The following is a 17,551-nucleotide window of genomic DNA, read 5'->3' on the forward strand; positions in this document are numbered from 1 at the left end:
AATATTTTCCATCCTGTTCCAGTATTTAGTCAGTTATTTGTCTACATGAAAGTTTTCTAAGGTAGGCACTCATTTCTCTTTAAGGAAAAGCTACTACAGTTAAGCAACAAGGTATCATTCCAAACTTTTTCAATATCCAGCATTATTTTTTCTGATTAAAACTATGTGCTGTTCACCTGTGTTCATGTACTGCTGAAAGTGGGAAAAGGCTTAAGAGTTCAGATGACAATATTGATGGCAGTATGATTTGTGTAGTGTATTAATCACATTTCAAAGACATGCATGACATGGCTCTTAGTTTATTATAGCCAGATGACATCTTGATATACCTGAAAATCTTTAATAAGAACGAAATGACCCCAGTTCTAAGATGAAGGCTGACACTCAAAACTGAGCCTTAAAGATGCATGATGTATCCACTCATAGTCTTCCCAAAAATGGAAAGGGAAAAGGAAAAGGGGTAGGGAGATGGGAGCTGGGCTCAGTGAAAAAAACAAAAACAAAAACAAAAACAGAGGCAACAATGTAAGGAGGAAATATTATTTTACTAACTATGGTATCGGAATGCAAGATAATGCAATATAATACAATCTACTTGAAATTGAGCCTAATAAATCAAATAAAATAGGAGAGAAAGAGAGAATTTTCTGAAAAAGAGCAAACCTGAAAGCACACAGCTTGGAAGCACCCCCACACTCTCTGCCAGGCAGTGAGCAAGAGCAAAAAGGAAAGGCCAGATCCTGTGACTTCCGTGACAACATGACAAACACATTTCTGGTTTTGTCAATATTGCAGAGCTACATATTACAGGAAAGGGAACTTGGGAGGATTATTGATTAAATCATTAAAAAAATAGAACAAATTACTGTACTTCTCCTAAAGGGGTTAAGAAAATTTTCTATTAACATGGAGGAAAAAGTAATGGTAGAAAAAGTTATCTTTCTTCTCTGCAGTGTCTTTTCCAATTCAGGAATCCTGAGGGGTGCAGCTGGCTAGGCATTAGAAAAAAAATGCTGCTGTAATTTCAGAATTACACAGAAGATAGGCAAGATAATGCCAATACCTTTTTGCATACAGTCTTGTTGGGATCTAATTGCAGGCTCTTCTCCAAGCACGAGAACAAAGAATTGGTTGCTTAAGGGGAAAAACATACTAAGGAACAGATGGCTGCTTCTGTTCTTCCAGTAATTTACAAACGTACAAATATCCCTGATCATCCTTTGGAAGAGGTGTGCTTTGCAGCCAAGAGTTCCAGAACAGCTAAGAGTTTTCAAAAGGCAAGACCCTGTTATCAAGATAGCAAGTAATTAGGATAAACAGTTGGGAGTAGAGATAAATTGGAATGTAGTATTTCTTCACAGCTTTCCTATGAAAGTTTTTTGGTCATAGCTGAGAGATTTCTGAATGTGAAAATGAAAAATGAAGAGAGAAACTGTCACAAATGAGGGAATTAACTATCATTTGTACTAAATATTTAAGAACTTTCTCTTGCAGTCATTTCTCCTTCATCATTATTTTTAAATGTCTGGCATTTGGAGACTGCGGAAACCTTTGGCAAACTAAAGAAAATTTATCTTAGGTAAACAGAAAGCATGCTGGATCAAATTAGTGCAGGAATAGTAATGTTTGTTTTTCAGAAATATGGGCAAAATAAAGTCAGTAAATCTAGGAAGAACCAGTGGAAGCTGCTTCTATTTTCCTGCCGTGGCTTTTCCTTGTGATTGCAGCTGGCATTTAGCACATGCTGGTAGCAATTTCAGAAAACACCATGAATCTTTTTCTGTTTGAAATATGTTATTTAGAGATTCACAACTTCAGACCTTCTGAAGAAATTAAATGAAATTAAAATATTTGAAGAGTAAGTGGTGTGGTAAAAAGGGAATTGAATCCACTGCATGTAACCATGCGAGACATTTAAGTTTAGTATCTTAGCCCTCTGAGCCTAAGCAGTAAGTAACTGAATACTGCACTGACCTACAAGGAGAGGATGAGGGAATTTGTCTTATTTAGACTGGCTAAGAGGTGGCTATGGGTTGATCTAATAAAAACTTTCAATTACTTGAAGCATAGTTACAAAGATGATGAAGATAAATTCTTATCAGCAGTATCACATGAAGTATCAAGTGGCAGTGAACACTAATTGCAGCTTGGAAGATTCAGATTAGAATTTGGAAGAAAAACATCAGTTTTATGAAATCTTCATCTGTAGTTGTTTTCTTCCCTCAACTAGATAAAGCTATAGCTGGCCTGATTTACTTTTGGCAATAGTCCAGCTTCATTTGAGATGTGATAATAAATGACCTGCAGAGATTATATCTGGCCAATCTTTAATTCCATGAATTGTAAGAACATATTTATCATTGAAACCATAAATGAGAAGTCAATTTTCTGTATTCAGTTTTATGCAGATCTCAAACTTTTCATCCCAAAGGGGAGAATTTAAGTACAAGGGTTATTCTTCTGCTGGAAAGAGCTATACTTAGTTGTCACTTTTCTTTTGATGATGTAGGATGAAAAGGAAATAGTCAGAGACTGTAGTTGTGGCCTCTCTGAATACCCATTGTTGACTGCTTTATTTTCTGTCAGGCTCACTTCACCTTAGAATAGCCCAAAGGTCTGTCACCAAAGCAACCACTTGCCTTAAATGAAGTGAAATAATGCCTCACCTGTATAGGAGAATCACACTATTTTCTCCAGGTATAGTTAGAATTATAGAATATATTTTTTCATTTACAGTTACCATAATGAATGCTACAAGCATACAGGTAAGAAAAACAAAACTTTAAAGATTATTAAAAGCAAAGAACTCTATCATAATGACAGTTTCTGGAAAAAAACAAAAACCAAATACATTTAATAACTCATATTTGACAGAAAACCTAAAGCATGACCTCCACACACATAATTTTCCATAGAAAATCTATTGTAATAACTCCTTATAACAGAGCTGTAAGTTTAAAATCATAGATCATGTTAGAAGTCCACTTTCTACTGGTTGTTCAACAATGTATTTTCCTATCCAAGTTAACAGAAAAAAGCCTTTTTTTTTAATCAGAGAGTATGAAATGAATTTCCCAGGAACTAGTGACCGCCACAAATACACAGAAGTATGCAATATACCATAAAGAGAAAATGAGATAAAATTATTATATATCATCTATATTTATTTGATGCATTCCTAAAAATAATTAAAATGTCAGGGAGAAAAATAAGTTACTTTAAGAATCATAGAATCATAGAATAGCCTGAGTTGAAAAGGACCACAACGATCATGTAGTTTCAACCCCCTGCTATGTGCAGGGTCGCCAACCACCAGACCAGGCTGCCCAGAGCCACATCCAGCCTGGCCTTGAATGCCTCCAGGCATTCAATGTTAACTTCTTTTTCTTAAGTTAAGTTCTTTAAGAACTTACAAGAACTTACAGGAGAATATAAAATAAGAGGGATGTAAGATAGAAAACATAAAGGTTGTAAAAATAAATGCTCAAATGTCAAATGCTGAAATCATTATTTTCATTATACTATTCATGTAACTCACATGTTGTATGAACATCTCTTTTTCTTCATATGCCAGTCAATATTTTCCTTTACTGTCACTACTCATTCTATAGATTTTTACTTTACTATAAAATTACTATTTATGAGCTGCTGAAAAGACAGAATTACTAGTTTCTCCTCAAGCTTATAATTACTGTATCTGAATATTTCATTGGCTACATTTGTTTTCCCAGCATGTTGTCAGATTAAGAGGTACCACTAACAATGATTTAGAAATAGGAAACTACAAAAGGGGAAAATAGTTAGAAGGGACCCAGTAATTCTAGATACCCAGTCTAGGCACTTAAAACCTCTTTTCTCAGCACATGCTTTTCTTTATTTAACAAAGTTTTAATAGATTTTTGAAGTTCTCACTGATACCTGCTGTAGCTCTGAGTTATCAGACCTTCTATAAATCAAATCACAAGTTATCAGATTATGTACCTTAGAGAAAAGGAAGGAAGAATTTAGAATTACCCATGAAAGCGTTTATTTAAAAAAACTGATTTGCCATCAAAAAGGACCACAGAGATCTCTAGTACAGTTATTCAGTGGGACTCAACTTCTTTAATCATACAAACATTCTGTTTTCCTATGCTTCATTCATCTCACGTTTTCCTCCCTCTGAAGCAGATGATGGCAGTGTTCCTACATTTGACAGTTTTATTTATCGTATAAGCCCTCATTAATCACAGAAAATCCATAATATTTGTTGAACAGGGCCAGAAAACCTGTGGAAAAATTAACATTGCTACAGAGCCTGAATCAAAATATACAGAAACAAGAAGTTGAGAATAAGGTTATAACAACGATATTCCGTCACTTAATCAGTTTTATTTTATTTCACTGGATCACTTAAATTCTACTCCATCTCATCCTGTATCCATGCTGTTTTATAATCTAAATGTGTTCCTAACTTCATTCTTCTGGCTCCATTTCTTTTCCAAACTTGTACTTTACAGATGGAAAAACATGCTCGTAAAATTTGGTACCATTAGAGCATGATCAGCACTCCCAAATGATCGTCTGTACTATCCATATGTCTAAGTGGACACATTCTAGGGAAAATAGGCAGATTTTCAGAGGGAGAGCAGGAGTAATTGGTAAATTCCTGGCTTCTCTACGGGTAAGATTTATGTTATTTGGAGTGCACGTTCTCCCTGAGTAACAAGAAATAAAAAGCTTCTAAGATTTTCCCATTGGAAGTTGAAATCTCTCTCTGTGGAAGAGGAGATGATTTAAACTTGCAGTAGAGGCATGTGTTATACTAATGATCACATTTCAACTAAAAAATGTTTTCTCTAATAATAAATGCAGTGTTTTTTGAAACAGTAATACTTTAGTTGCTGTCAACAGCCAATATATTAAAACTTTAAACCCAAAGTCTTTAAAGTGAAAATCATTTTATAAACATGTTTGAGCAGACCCGTGGAAATTACATAAGCTGCACTTAAAATTTTCCAATTTAAAGTGGGCATTTGTATATATTTGCATTTCTACATCTATTTATTTGCACGCTTCATGACAAGCTTCCCTTTCCCTTTTCACATTCAAACACTTTCCAGCTTAGTCTCAGTCTATGCATTTAATAAATATTTATATTCTTCTCAGGTGCCACTGTCAGTAGTCCAGGTCCTGCAGTAGTTTACACAGGAAATCATTCACACATTATGAAGCACAGTGATTAGTGCTCTGTTTTTCCTTTGACCAAGTCTACTCCATTTCAAATAACAATAAGCATATTTATTATGTATATTGCTCTGAAAGTAATGCCTCCTATTTATTTCCACAGAAAATACAACCAATAAAAAGAGCACACAATAATACTATTCAGTATAGCAAATTCTCAGCTAGAAAACACTATTTTTTCAACACAGTCACCACCATTAGCTGTGCATTTTTACCAGTGATGAACAGCTGCCTGTGTGCTATGCTCATAAAAAGCTGCACCAGCGGAGTTAACTTATTGCTCTAATGGTGTCACTAATGAAATAAACCACCCACTGCCTCGCTATGTTCACCTCGCCTATTTGGTCTCCATAAATGTCCAGCAAGTGTCAGTGAATCTCAATTGGTAAAGTTTTTCTACAAGGAGGAATTCAATGCCATTTTGTCAGACTGTCCCTCTGCTGCAATCTGCCATACCACAACAAAACGTAATGGAATATTGATGGAAAGGATCAACATAATAAAACAGGAGGCATTACTTTCAGAGCTGCCCTCATATTTTGCAAAGTGTTCATCAAGCTGCACCATGATAGCTTCACCCACCCAGTTCTCCACATGTTAAAAATACCTTTATAACCCCTAACATAAAAAAATAAGCAGCTGAACTGGGAATGAAGCACGGTCACCAGCACAGAACAAATCAAATTCTGAAGCATATTAGACATTTGCTATTAGGAATCAATACGATCATCACCTAAGTCCAAGTTATGTATGTTTCTGACCTAAGTTGTTTTTTTTATTTCAAAATAATTTAAATTGCACATTAGCCTTTCTGTTAATCACAAAGAGGAAAAAGTGTAGTGCTCGCTTCCCATTTGTCCTTGCAGATTATATTTCTTGTGAACTTAAACCTGATTACAGTGATCTATGGCATTAATGTAATACTTTTCAATATGAACTAGGGAATCAGTGAGTGTGACCTCTCAGAACTGCAATGCTGATATAATAATAATCTATTCAGTAACAGTAACTATTGACAATGAAATTATGTTGAATCCCAAGTCAGTGACCATGCCTTCCTTTGTAGTGCTGTCTCATCACTATTTAAAACTAGTATTTTTTAAAATGCGTATTTGATATAACAATATCAGGCAACCTCAAACTGCACTTATGTCTGGGAAATCTACCTGTGAACTTTTGCTCTTCTGAAGTTCTGACTGCATATAGATATACATATATATGTTTATCTGAAGCAGTATAACTTGTTTCTATTAACTCTGCTATGATGAACTGGTATGGTGCATTTATCATGCGTCTTACAAGTATCAAGTTTGGAATTCCTATCAGGCTTTTTCAGGATTTTTTTTTCCAGGTTTTTAAGACCTTCAATACTTAGTTCTGAAATTCCAGGTTAAGTCAGCAATATTCAAAAAACTTTACAATTGATGTCACTACCTTTTAATCTGTATATTATGATATACATGTACTGTATAAATTGAACAAAACCTCTGCTGCCTCCATCTCCATAACCTGGAGATAATGGAATTATCTTTTGCTTCCTAGGACATAGGGTGTTAATTTTTGCCATTTCAAGTACATGGTAGAACCATCAAAGTGAATTTACTTATGATAGGCAAAAATTGTGTATTTGTAAAGAAGTAAATATTTAAATTTTACATAGCAAAAGATTGGGTTTGATTTTTCAATATCAAAGTTCATCCAACATAATTCAAAGCCATAAAGCTAAACATTTTCAAATAATTTGTTAATCTAGAAGAAATTCTTGTTTAGGAAGTAAAGGAAGTGCCTTGGGCCATGATTTTTCTAGGTATCATGGAAGAATATACGCTACAGTTCAAGTGTATGTGTCTACCTTATGCTACGCAGCTTTAAGAAGCTTCTAGAAAAGCACCAGCACTCCTTGTAGTCCTTGATTCCTGAGAAATGGTTTACAGGAAGGGCTTTAATCATTCTGTCTCCAGAAATGGCAATGATACAAGAACATCTCTGCATATTTCATTGCCAAAAAACCACGCTTCTTTCAAATTGTGTCTGGTGGAAGACCACTCAGTGAAGTGGACCTCATGGAATGAGCACTGATTTGCATCTTGAGACGATATACACTTTAGGATGGCAATTTTGCAATCTTTATTTAGGCAGAACTAAGCTCCAGTGCTATCAGTCAGGCTCCCAAAATTGACTTTGTAGAATTTTTCTTTAAGTATGGGTACTTCAAAAAAAAAAAGAAATTGATTTCTTAAAGTGCTCTCTTCACTTATTCACAGTCAGTGTTTCTGCCAATGCACTTTCCTATTTTAAATATTCATGTTTTGAGGAAGAAATTGTACGATTTGAGCACAGAATGGCTTTTGTATTCTCTGAATTCTCAGAGGGTGATATTTCTTTGATTCACTGTGGTCTTTCTGTGCTAAATTTTCTCCTGAGTGGAATAGCATTGGTAATATTTTTGAAAAGCTGCATTGCTGCTTTTTACTCAGGAGTAAACTGAACAAATTCCTTTTAACCTCCATCCAACTTTTATTTAACTAACAGCTCAAAGGGAATTCATTAAAGGACCTCTTTACAACCATCAGGAATCAGCGTGCAGCTGAACTCCAGTCTCAAGCTAGGTTTTTTTTTTTCATTAGATGTCATAATCTTTTGCATTAATTGTTAGAGGAGGAGAGAGGGTGGTATCTAATAGTTGCTGAAGTGTGCGGCTTATTTTGTGACTATGTAGTACAGAACTGTGAACACTCAATATTCTACAGTTTCTCCCTTTCCTCTGCTAATATATAGAAGGTATAATTACACGCAGGGTACTAATAGCTCCAGTCTTGACTGCAGATTAAAACAGCAAGAGCTGTTCAAGCAAGATAACAGGATGAAGGTGAAAATACAATTTAAGCCTCTAATATTTTTATAAAATGGTATTTTTCAACTTGACTGAGAAAAGACTGAATAATTATTTTTCATTGTATACTACCATTTCTTTCATTCTACAACTTACCACACCATTTTCTCCCTTGGAATTGCAGAGATATACGAGGGCTGCTGTGATTGTAATGCCTCCTATTTTATTATGTTGACCCAGCATATCAGAGATGCAGTAGAGATTGAACCTTCCCACCTGCATTCCATTACCTTTTGTTGCCATGTGAGAGATGGCAGCAGAGGGGAAGTCGGACAAAATGGTGTCTGACATGGAAGTGTGTACAAAGCAAAGGTACATAAATGAATTTCTCCATATTAAATAAATTTGCACCCAGTGACATACACTGACACTTGCTAAGTGTTGTTGGAGACCCAACAGTGGATGTCAGCACAGTGAGGTGATGCATTTCAGTGGTGGCAATGCTAGGTCAGCTCCACTGGTGCAGATTTTTACAAGTGCAGCATGCAGGCTCTTCCTCCTTGCTAGCAAAAAGGGTTAGCTGATGGGGGTGATTATCTTAGAAGACTGTGTTGTTGCTGAGAATTGAATGCTCTATTGAATAGTGTGGTTGTGCTCCTTGTATCTATTTCCATGGAAATAAATAGGAGGCATTACTTCTAGAGTGACCTACATTAAACCAATGATCTACATCTAAACATCCTCAGAAACAAATATATCTCCTGTATTTCCGTGTCTCGTTCAGAAAAGAGTTTTAAAATTTGTCTTTTAATTACTATTTGTTAGATATTTTCTGCAATTTCTTCTAACTTTTTTTTTTTTTCTTTTTCTCTGACATTATACTTTTCTACTTCATTTTCTATCTTTGGAGATGAAATCTATCACTTAACTTGGAAATACAGATACACGATGTTTAAATTCTCAGTGCTAAAATCTAGCTGCAATCACAGCTGTTCCTTACCAAGGACACATGAATTTGCTTCAAGATTCTTGTTTTCAAATATGATAAAAATTAACCTTGTATTGCAAGGGCACTGGAAACATTATATGGAGGCATATTTAATATTAGGCAGTTGCTGAACGACAAATTGTAATGCCATAGCATGAGGCCATAGCTCCCTAGCATGCTGGATATTGCCATGAAACTCAGAAATTACCTTACTTGTACAGCACAGTTGAATGTCCCTCTGTTAAGCCATCACATATGTTCTTCATGAGATCACACTGTAAATGCACAGTAAACTGATGCAGCAAAATTGTATTTTATTATATTATACTGATATTCTCATTTTGGAGAATATCAGTAAGCAGTACGGGAGAAAGGAGAAAAAACAGAAGTTTGGAATTAGATTAGACTTGTTGCCAAGGCTGTGCTAGCATCAAGCTATTGCTAAGCCACGCATGAAGCAGATTGATACATAGTAAACCTAATAAGATTAAAGTCAGGTCTCTGCTATTTTGTACAGTGTGGGGATAACTGTATCATGTAAATAATCATCAAAGCACAGGGGGGAAAAATAATCTTTCTTCCACCCACATAATCAACAGGATTTGCAAATAAACCTGGTGAAGAAACAGCCTGCATTGCTATTTTCCCTTGCACCAATAGAGGTTATCTATTTGACAACTTGAAGGAGGATTCCTGAGATCACCTAGCAGTGGCTTTATGTTGTGAGCTGGCAGGGATCTGCATGCTTCTCTTCTCTTCACCTTACCACCTGCTTTCACTACCTATCAACTCTGTATAAGGGGTTGCTACAAACCCTAGATTTTAGATTTCTTCCTTTAACATCTGTTCTCCTTTTTGCAATTTTTGTAATTCTGTTGCAATATTAGAGAACAATTGTGGAATAACTACCTCAGTGCAGAAACAAATGAAACAGAAATAGGACAAGGTGAAAAAATACAAAGCAAAGCAATTTTCTTGTTTTCTTTTGGGCTGGTTCAGCCCAGTTCTGTGACTAATGGGTTGGAGAGGATCCATGGATCCCTGCCCCAGGAGAGGAGGAAGGGTTAGGAAAAAGGTAGGGTAATTGAAAGAATATTGAGGAACTCCAAACTATTTAATTTTTAAATCTCATTTGTATCGTTTCCAATTATTTCACCTACTACATTTATTACAAAAAGAGCTTCTGACAAAAAAACCTAAAGTCTCACTACATCCTGTATTTGAGCTCTAAATATATTTCATGTACTAAAACAGTCATAAAACCTTAAGATTCTTTTAATCATATAAAATATAATTGGAATAAGGAAATATATGGAGTTATACTGAGCACTACTGAAACTATTCTAATAGAATAAATGGGCATTTCTATCCTAGAAGGTTACCTTTTCTAATTTAAAATGTAAGCTCCAGTCCTTCAATGGCCACTGCATGGAGAATTGTATTATATCTAGTATAAAGACAATAAAACAAAAAAAATCTATGACAAAAAAAAAAAAGGCTCACTATTAAAATCTATACTACGTGCAGAATTAGTATTTTAAAGTAAACACACAAAAATAAACACTTCAGTATGTCAAAATAACAGCATCGTCACTTCAAGCAGTAAATACCAAGAGCAGTGTACTGACTTACGTACATGAAGCTGCCCCCAAAACACTCTCAAAGCATAAGGCAGGTGACCTGTGCATACCACTTATGAACCATCAAAATGTTTATTAGCTTTTATTAATAAAATCAGCATGGCTTTTGACATGTTTATTGGTAAATCCTACTTTGAATGACATTCAAGGAGAGGGTAATATACAAGTCTGTTAAACCTATTATTTCAGCTCTGCATGCAACAAATATCCTGAGATTTCCACAATGAAAAAGTATTTAAATAAATGTCGCTTTCAAGACAATTTCTTTTTATAAGCCATTTGCATCTGGAGCTGAGAAAAGCAAGACAGATCAAGATTAAGCCACTGACGCAAGACGATAGAACAATCAGGAAAGCAGCTGAGATGAGGGTTTTATGACACAGAGAAGAACACTGTAATACAGAGAAGTTTAAAATTTGTTGTTGCATCATCAGAACAGATAAGCCATTTTAACAGCACCTTTCTGTGAAGTTTAATACTGAAAATGTATTAAACCCACATCCTTTCATATACAGTTCTATACTGTAATACAGCAACTCTGGACTCAGCTCTGGGAACTCGGCTCTTTAATGGAAGCATAAAATATAAATACCGACACTGAATCAACAACATCTCACTAACACAAATATTAAGGGTTTAGATGAGCTGAATTTCATTTATAGCCTGATGAACACAGATGTCTGAATTACGTTAATGGTATGTTTAATCTAACATGGTTTGTGTCTCTCTGTCTAGCAACCCAAAGTTAAATCAATGAAGTTGTCAGGCAGAACAGCAGGACACAAAACAACTATTGGAAATAAGATACTTTGAGTAAATTTGTTTGGGGATTTGGTGAGCAACAGCTGGATTGCTCATCCTGGAAGGTGCATTTCTAGATGTCAGTCATATTTTACAGCTACTTATAAAAGACGGTAATTTATTTACTTAAACTCTAACCTCTAGTGTCATCAGGGATACCACATGCTCTAATTGTCACCTGTGTAGGGAAGATGGCAGAGATACCTCTTTACATCTTTATTTTAAAGAACAGTGCAGTTATTATATCTCTAAGACCTATTTCCTAGAAAAACTCTTTGGTTTCCAAATTTTTTTTAGATAGTATTATTTCTAGTATTATTATTATTTTTATGTTATTTTATTATTATTATTATAGTATTATTATTTTTTTAGATTAGTATTTTTAGATAACTGCTGAATTTCCCCATTGTTCAGAGGAAGATTGTCTTCATAACAGAGAAACAGTAGAACAAAAAAAAAGCATCCATTAAGAACTGTGAACCATGAACTAAGAACTATGTAGCAATGAAGGAAACCATTGAAAATGTGCTGGGTTGAAAATTAGTATTATTAACAGTTGACAATTTCCTCACATTAAATGAGGAATGCAAAGAGCACAGAAGTACAGAAGTATTAAAGTAAGCAATTAAAATCCAGAATCTGGCCTTGCTCATATTAAAATCAGTGGTAATAATATTCTCATTCACATTTTTATTTGAAAAATATTGTTATTAAAATGAAATCAACTTTTATAACCCAATCTGCTGGAATTCTAAAGCATTTCCCTTATTCTCCAGTAAAACAAAGCCCTCAAATATTAAAATACGTACAATGATATACAAATATTAAAATACATACAATGGTATAAAAAGAATGATTTTCATCATCTAACTGTAGATTTTGCAGAACAATTTACTACACCATTTTTTCTTACACTTTTTCTAATCTATTTGTACAAATTGAATTATAGACTTACATTTTAGTCATTTTTTCTTGCATTTCCTTTGGGCATTTATGAAGTTCAATATTTCCCACAATTTCTATTTTACTTATATTTCTACCAAGCACAAGCTTTTCATTTCTTATCTTTCAGTTGCTCTTCTAACATCTTCTAAGATAATGAATAATTCACTGTCATAAACTTTACAACATAAAAGAGTGTCAAAAAGCAATTGCTAATAATTATTGAAATGAGAAGGCAGGAATAAGAGTAAGAATTAAAGCTAACCATGCTCTACTATGTATCCCTGATTTTTCATACCAGAAAAAAGTGTAACTGAAGCTGACTGTGAACCTAAGTTTAGTCACAGATAATTTTATGACTCTAGTCTATAAGGAAATTCCATTCAGAGAAGAAATTATTCATATCCTATTGGCCTGTTCTCTGACTTAGACAGAAGAAAAAGAAAGTGGCAGGTAATGTTAATTCTTTCTTATTTAATGCCCCAAGTATATCATAAAATCCAGTATTCGGTCAAATGCAGATAAAGAGATTTGTGGTGTCTTCCTTGTAAGTACAACAGTGTAACATTCCTATTTTCATTTCCCAAATAGACTTTTAACAAATCTTACAGCAAGCCTTAGTGATGTAGGATGACTTCCCCTGCTCTAACAGTTGACATATCAAAATACTCATCTGAGTCATCTACCCTTCAATTTTCTTCTTTGCTTCTGTACATGCGATCCTACTGCTTGTCTTACACAGATCTGGAACTTACTGGACTCCTCTATGAGAAAAAATAGAAAGAACTGCTATTTCAATTGGGAATTTATCTGACCAATCCTTTAGCTTTATATTCTTATTTTTATTGAATATTTTTTTCAGACACTTCAGGCACTTACATACTAATGGGTACTGAGCAATTTATTTTTGAACGAACATTTTGAAATGCTTTAAGTCTCAGTCTGGATTTCTGGATAGCAAAAGCGAGCCAGATGCTCTGCAGCACACTGTCTCCAGGATATTTCAGACACAGCCATGTTGCATTTAGTGCTCTCAGACTTGGATTACTTTTTCCCACACCGTTAGCCTCTTTAGTAACCTCTCACATTTTTTAGGATCTAGTTAATATTATTTTCCTTATTCCACATATGCTGTGGTGAGGTTTCTTTTTGTGGTTTAGTTTGGCTTAAGATTTTTAATTACTATTTCCATTTATCTATGAAGAGCAGTAAATGTGCAGAGCAAACTGCTGCTAGATCCACCTTCTGTGTCACTGCCAGAATTCACGCTATTGGATGGACCACACCTGGTAATAAAAGGAGTTATAAAATTTAGCCCACTTTGATAAGTCCAGTGACTTCCCAACCCACTGTTATCAACTACCATGTAATCATTTATGGCAGTGCAATACCAACTGGCTCTGGCAAACAAGAATGGAAAGAAGTGCTCATTGCTATGTCACAGTTGCAGTGAGAAAGCTCAGCGTGCTGGAAGCTCTGCTAGCTTTGGCAGGACACAGCAGAAGCAAAGCTCATTGTCGACTGATATGACACTTTGCCATGCCACGTTGCCAAGGAAACAGCAAAAGAAGAGAACATAAGGTTTTTGAAATGGAGGGGTTCTGGAAAAGAAAAAATGCTCAGAGCCAGGCTGTCCTGAAGTAAATGTGGTGTACCTATGACATATCATGTTTTTATATAAAATGAGGTTAGTCATAAGCCTTTTCCCCAGAACAGAGAGATGGCATGACAGATTCTTGCTTCTAGAGAGGCTACTTCTGTTACCTAGATTTTACGCTAAATGCTGTTAAACTATTATCAATTATTTGGGGGTTGACTCGTATTTGTAAATTACAATATGACCAATCAGCAAATAATAAGAAAAAGTACACCTGACTGGAGTGTGTATTTTGAAAGCAGGTTTTTTCAGTCCATTTGATAAAGGATGATATCAAGATCAAATAGTTAAAACGTTAGTGACAGTAGTTCTCATGGAATTAATTGGAGGAGTTATTCGTCATCTGCTAATTTTGAAGTATAATCACGGGACACTGTCATTGGCTGACAGGTTTAAAATTCCAATGAGCCTATTAATAGCTTTTAAAAAAAACGCATTTTGATGCTCAAATCTATATCCCAAGAATCATGCTTAAGTCTTGGCAGCACATAGCAAAACAAACAAACAAACAAAAAAACCACCGTAGCACATGGATATAACATCTCATCCATTTCTTGTTATAAGAGGGCAAATAACTGTCATCCAATGACAAAGATCTCTTTAATCCGGTATCTCAAATTTTAAGAATAATAGATGATTTGTGGTGGGATGCAATTAAATTCAGAGGAAATAATTTCCTAGTATTTAAATCCAGCTTCTCAAGATCTGAACTTGGAACTGAACTTTGAAGTCAAAAGCCTTATCACGACCTTTAACAGGCCTTGATATACTTTTCTATTGCTTCTTAAACTTGTGCAGTTTTGTACCCTGACATATTCAGGCAGCAAGCTCTGTAATGACGCTCTGTACTGTGTGAAACTTCAGATTATTTGTTTTATAAACATTTCTATTGCTCTTCTCACCATAAAATAAAATCAAGCTAGATATTTCTTAAAAGTATTAAATAGATTTCTACATGTAACTGCAGGAGTCTGTGTGCAATGGCACATAGCTAACACTCATGCTTCCATATTAAGACCCAAAAGCACTATGAAAACCAGAGAAGTATGTGCAGAAAAACAAACCATTCGTTATGTACAACACCAACACCTGAGATGACAATAATACAGAAGTCTACCCAAGGATTTAGTCTTCCAGCAGAAGAACAAAGAAAATTTCTTATTAAAGCATAGTGTAGAAGAATAAATATCACTAAAAATACCACTGAAAATATCAGTAGTAGGTCAGACTGAACAGCAGCTTTTCCATATCATTTAGAAATATATTAAACAATGTATGCTGCTGAGTGTCTTCTGCTCCTCTGCTGTCCTCCACTGAAGGAATAATCCATCAAACTGCTCCTCCCACCTTTAATTAGCTATTCACTCAGGAAAAACCTTCCTGTTGTGGCAAGAGAAAGATGCAACAGCCTCACTTTTCTCAGATAGACTTTATCAAAAATCCTCTTCTGCAAACTCAAATACATTCAGCATCTGAATTAATTCCCCCCAGAAACTGTTTTGTTGTTTGTTTTCCCTCATGTATTTGTGTTCTCTACGTTACTAGTTTATCCCAGTTTTTGTCCTATGCATGCAGACTAGTAACAAAAGCTGCTCACAAAAACTACTTTAAAACATGCTTGCAAGTAATGTTATGTTAGCAGCAATATCTCCATGATAATTATTTGTTATTCACCTTGTAATGTGCTGTGGTTTAACCTGATAAGGCGGCTAAGCACCACACAGCCTTTCGGTCACTCCCCCTAGTGGAATGGGATAGGAAATCGAGAAAAAGATAAATCCTGCGGCTTGAGATGAAGTCATTTAGGTGGGATAGAAAAGTAAAAGAAGAATAGCAATAATAATAAAAATTACAACAATAATGACGGTAGTATACATAAGATAAGCGATGCAAAATTCAGTTTCTCACTACCCAATGACCAATGCCCAGCCAGTCTCCGAGCCAACTCCCCCAGATTTATTGTTTAGCATGACACAGTGTTGTATGGGATATCCTTTTGGCTGGTCTGGGTAAGCTGTCTTGCTTCTGTACCCTTCCAGCTTTTTGTGCACCTCCAGCTTCCTTCCTAGCAAGGCAACACGAGAAGCAGAGAAATCCTTGACGCAGTGTAAGCATTGTTTCAGTAATAAATGAAACATCATTGTGTTATCAGTATTATTATCACCAGCTACGAGGAAGAAAATTAACTCCATCCCAGCTGAAACCAGGCCATTATGCTTTCCAAAGAATAGTCATTGGTGTTTAAAGATTTCATACATTATTTTCTTTTCTCTATCATTTAACTTTCTTGTTACTAATCTTGTCAAACCTTGTAGGGTTTTCAATATTCAACTCCATTTCCTATTCTCTTTTATCATGCCAGAAAATTTTCTTAGCTAAAGCTTGTCAACTGTTTTACAAGTTCCTTTGTTACCAGCTTCCAAAGCAGATAGTTTCAGTAAGTGAATGAATGTCTTCTCAAAGAGGATCTTGACCTTCCAGTCTCATTGAGTAAGACTGAATTCAGTGCCTTTCCGTCACAAATTGAATCCTTATCAATAAGATGCTATTGAGTTTATATAATCAATTTCTCTGTCCATGAAACAGATATGGATAACAGGTGCTTTCTCCCAGACAATAGCAATGGCTTTGCTGCTGACTCATTACAATTCTTTAGGTGCTAGACAGATGTCACTTGTTCATACACACTGATCCAATGGCTAAGTTAACCCTCTTGGTAGAAAGACTTACCTACTTTCTAGACTGATGGGCATTACTGCAATGAGTTTGGGATTTTGCCTTTCTTATTGTTTCGGGGCTGGTATTGACAGCTGAGTTTCACATAACTTCTGTCTGTTTATCAGACAATATCCATAGCCCTCCTCCTAAAGATGATACTGAGCTTGAAGCTCATAGGATATTCAGGAGTATTGTGTCCTTTATGTTCCGTTATATAGATAACTACATCAGGAGCATATAGTTATGGTGAATAATATAACTGAAAATAAGCCTTCATACATAGTGAAAACCATAGTAAATTGCATCTTAAGCAATTATTCTTTCACATATTTTCAGTACTTTACTGATATTTACACACTTTAGAATATACATGCTTGGACATAAGCCTTGAATACCTCTCTGTAAATGTAAACTTTTACAAGGGAAAATATATATTACTTTCTAATCAAGACTAATCAAGTCAAGACTAAAATCCAATTTGCAATGCTAAAAGATTACACATATGAATTCTGAAGTCATCTAGGCTTTGCTCTCACACAAAATTCACTCGGAAACATCTTGAAATGGAAAGGTGTCACAAAGCAAGAACACCTGCACAGTTTTGGTCAATCTTTTTCTCAGATTCCCAGAAGACTTAGTTTGTTGGAAAGAGATTTCACCTAAATCAATATTTGCCAATATGGATTTTCACCATTGATAATGAAAGGTGCTAGCAAGGTTCCACATGGCCTGTATCACAATTTCCC

The 17,551-nt window shown here is 35.1% G+C and overlaps 2 protein-coding genes across 8 annotated transcripts in view; one reads left to right on the forward strand and one right to left on the reverse strand.

Moving 5' to 3' along the window:
* The window catches only part of RSPH14 (radial spoke head 14 homolog), a 77,470-nt gene that overhangs the window by 10,421 nt on the left and 49,498 nt on the right, over positions 1-17,551 (forward strand). The gene's annotated exons all lie outside the window — the stretch shown is intronic.
* The window catches only part of GNAZ (G protein subunit alpha z), a 47,286-nt gene that overhangs the window by 2,842 nt on the left and 26,893 nt on the right, over positions 1-17,551 (reverse strand). The window lies entirely within an intron of this gene.

Source organism: Meleagris gallopavo, chromosome 17 (genome assembly GCF_905368555.1).
Source record: "Meleagris gallopavo chromosome 17, MGAL_WU_HG_1.1, whole genome shotgun sequence".
In the NCBI taxonomy this organism is placed as follows: domain Eukaryota; kingdom Metazoa; phylum Chordata; class Aves; order Galliformes; family Phasianidae; genus Meleagris; species Meleagris gallopavo.